Here is a 4,225-nt window from a genome sequence, read left to right as displayed (position 1 = left end):
CAGATGTTCCTCAACGGAGGAATGGATACAGAAAATGTGGTACATTCACACAATGGAGTACTACTCAGCAGTTTAAAACAATGAATTCATGAAATTCTTAGGCAAATGGATGCATCTGGAGGATGTCATCCTGAGTGAGGTAACCCAATCAGAAAAGAAGACACATGGTATCCACTCACTGATAAGTGGTTATTAACCCAGAAACTTAGAATATCCAAGATACAATGTGCAAAACACATGGAAGTCAAGAAGAAGGAAGACCAAAGTGTGGTTACTTCATTCCTTCATAGAATGGGGAACAAAATACCCATGGAAGGACTTACAGAGACAAAGTTCTGGAGCTCAGATGGAAAGAAAGACCATCCAGAGACTGCCCCACATGGGGACCCATTCCACAATCAGCCACCAATTGCAGACACTACTGCATATGCAAGACTTTGCTGACCAGACCCTGATATAGCTCTCTTGTGAGGCTATGCCAGTTCTTGGCAAATACAGATGTGGATGTTCATAGTCATCTATTGGATGGAACACTGGGCCCCCAGTTTAGGAGCTAGAGTAAGTACCCAAGGATCTGAAGGGGTCTGCAACCCTATAGGTAGAACAACAATATGAAGTAATCAGTACCCCCAGAGCTTGTGTCTCTAGGTGCATATGTAGCATAAGATGGCATGGTTGGCATTCAAAAGAAAGAGAGGCCCTTGTAAACTTTATATGCCCCAGTACAGGGGAATGCCATTGCCAAGAAGTGGGAGTAGATGGGTAGGGGAGCTGGGTGGGGTGATGGTATAGGAGACTTTGGGCATAACATTTGAAATGTAAATGAAGAAAATATATAATAAAAAATTGAACAACAAAAGAGTTGTTTTGCTGTTTGATACTTGGGCTTTCATTTTTCCACATAGAAATACTGAAGAATTTTAGTGTACTTCAAGAGCCATGTGCTTCTTTCCTTCATTTTTATAATTGAGGTCCCACCCAATGCTTCTTGAAATTATTAACTTTTCTAGCTGACTTCATAGAGATGTCCTTCTTTTGTTTTCTGAATGTTAACATGAAAATTAAGCATGTTTGTTTTTTATCTTATCTGATTTTTCAATTAGTAAATTCCAGGTAATGTTAAGTTCTATATTAGGATATGTTTGCATAGTATATAGTATCATAAGTCCATACTATGTATTTCTGAACTCTAATGTGTTTTTGAATCCCTAATATTTGAAGTTTTAAAGCATCTAACATTGCTGCTAGTGGTCTTTTCTCAATGTTGTAGTTGTGATTTAATGTAAATAAGCCCTATCTCAATTTATAGTATAATTTCTTAGAGAGCAAACAGGTTATATCAAATATGGTGTTTTTTGTTTTTTTTTGTTTGTTTGTTTGTTCGTTTTGGTTTTTAGCTGCACTGGCACTAAGTAAGCATAATAATTTCATATTGATATGAATAAATGGAAATGATATAATAAGTTATAAACTCTACATGAAAAATATATTATTTGTAAAGATGTAATATTTTTCTAAAAATGTGATCAAGTTAAAAACTTTAGCAATGATTAAATTAATTCATTAAACAGAAAGTATTATGACATCATCAATGGAGTCAGTTAAAATCCATTAACATGACAGAAATAAGAGAATATATTGAAGCCGCTGAAAATTTAACACACTGTATCTAGTGCATAGCATGTCAGAGGCTTTGAAGTTACAGATCACTATCATTTAAAATCAAGATGAAATTACATTGAATGGAAAGTGTCAGAAAAATATGAGTATCCCATACATTGGAGCTGCAAACATATTATTTATTAATTCATTTTTCTTGTTTTATTGAAAATGAAATCTTCTCTTATACAATACATCCAACGAATAATTTCCCTTCCCTCTCTACTCCTCCAAGCTCCCCCAACAACCCACTTACTCTGATTTTTCTCCTTCTCTCATTCTATCTCCCTTCAGTAGAGTGGAAGCCCTTCAAAAGAGCAGGCCTCAAAGAGATAGCAACCTAACAACCCCCCTCCAAAAAAATTACAATAAAGAAAGGCAAAAAAAGCCCACATACTCTGAACAATGAAACTGAACAATGAAACCCAACAAGAGGAAAATAGCTTCAGAACCAGACAAAAAAGTCAAACACAACTCTGCTCCCACAAGTCAGAGTCCCATAAAAGCGTCAAGCTAACAGTTACAACCTATACCCGGAGCAGGACCTGGTGGAGACCTTTGCATGCCCTGTGCTTCATGCTTCAGCCTCTGTGATTCTACATGATCCCTTCTCAGTTTATTCAGTACAGCATGTTCTCCTGTGACCCTCCTAGAGTCTTTCCTCCCTCTCTTCTCTAGAATTCCCTAGAATGGGGGTTGAATTACATTGATTCAATCAGTGTCAACAGTACCAATGATGTCTTTGTGAGGCCTCAGGGACTCCCATTTGGATGCACATAGGTTGAAAGCATTTGGTACTTCTTAGGGTTGGAAAGAGTGCCAAACAGGATCACATTACCTATTGACTTTGAAGGTAACATTAAAGGGGAGGCTTTTATTCATTTTGCACCACAAGGTTGAGATGAGAAAGCTCTAGGTAAGGACAAGGGAAGAATAGGGCACAGGTATATTGAAGTCTTCAAGAGAAGTCAGGAAGACATTGGGTCATCATCTGATTCACCTCTTAAAATCTTTACAGAGGACTGGGTTCTATAACTGACCCGGCATAGCCCAGAGGTGCATCGGCATTATGAAACAGCCAGGCCTAGGTATGATCAAGTCTGATGTCTGTAGTGCAGTCTCTGGGAACTATGAAGGACACAGTGACCTTGGTTTTGGCTGTGACCTCAACAACTGTCTCTCAGGAACTTATGACCCCAGCGCGCTCACAATGCAGAGCAGCACAGGTCATGCCTATACATGAGAGGGCTGCCCTACAAAGCAATGGAAAATGATAGTTACAACTTCTCTCCACTCGATCCTCTGATAGCTCATACTGAGATTGGTCCTGATAGGAGAGAAACAAGAGAAGCTGGTGTTTACTTTGCCACTTGTGAAGAAACAGTGGCAGCTTGGTCGAAGAACAGGGTCAACATGCAGCAGGGACACAGGGAACTCTCACTGAATTCAGCAGCAGGGACTAGCAATCAGGCTTCATAGCAGCCAGGTGGTCCAGAGCACGGATGTGTCAGCTGCAGATCCGGTCCATGAGTAGCTGTTATAGGGTTAGCTTCAGTGATCAGAATAACATAGGTGGATAGGATTACTATTGTGGAAATGCTTAGATATTTCAATCCAAAATCCCACAGACAGCCAATAAGCAGTCAAGACCAGTATATAATCCTAGAGGAATCTGCTGAACCCACTTGGCACAACAAATTTGTGAAATTGGTGAATTTAAAAAAATGACTTCTTTAGTGTTTTCATATAAAACACTTTTCTATTAGCATGTAATATTCTATATGCTAGTTTTCTGCTTTTCTCAATCATAAGAATGATATTCTGAGTTAAGTATTTTTAAGTATGTTGAGTGGATCTTTAAGCACACTACGGTGAACACACTGTGGGTACATATTTTTCTGGAGAGCTCCAAGGTGCTAGATCGCTGATGCAAAGAGAAGCATTTTGCATATTCCTTCTAGTTTATATTTCATTTAAAATCTTTAAGTGAAAGTAATTCCCGAGGCCCTGACTAAAGCATTTTTGTACTATAATTTTCTTTTGGGTATATTTTCCTAAGTGAAACTTGTTAAAATTGTTGTTAACTTTTTTCCCTTAAAATAAATATCTTTTCATAAGTAAATGTGATTTTTATTTACTAACACTTTAAACACAAAACAATATTACAAATAAATATCACTTATTTTTAGATATAATTGCATGCAAGTAGTGAACACCTTCAACATAGAACACAGACAGACCAGTGAAATGTTACAGTTGGATAAGATGCCTGCTACTGAGCCATATAATCTGTATTCTATTCTTGGTACCTACATGGTAAAAGAATGAATCAACTTCTAAAAATTGTCCTTTTATGGCCACAAACCCATCATGGCATACATATGTGTGAATACTCCCTCACATATACAAACCCACACACAAACACAACAAATACATGTAAAAATAAAAAAAAATGGCTAATTGCACTGAGTCCTCTATTGTTCTGAAATATACTTTCATATCTTTTCAATAAAATTTTGTTCTGTTACTTTCTTTGTGTTGGTTTGCATTCTGAAATACTTCCCTT

The 4,225-nt window shown here is 37.4% G+C and overlaps 1 pseudogene; it reads left to right on the top strand.

The window, feature by feature from the left end:
• Nucleotides 1–3,193, top strand: part of LOC110320760 — a 6,793-nt pseudogene extending 3,600 nt beyond the window's left edge.
• Nucleotides 3,194–4,225: the final 1,032 nt, after the last annotated feature.

This window comes from Mus pahari, chromosome 4 (genome assembly GCF_900095145.1).
Source record: "Mus pahari chromosome 4, PAHARI_EIJ_v1.1, whole genome shotgun sequence".
NCBI lineage: Eukaryota > Metazoa > Chordata > Mammalia > Rodentia > Muridae > Mus > Mus pahari.
Note: the sequence above shows the minus strand (reverse complement) of the source record. Positions and strands in the feature narration are given on the sequence as shown.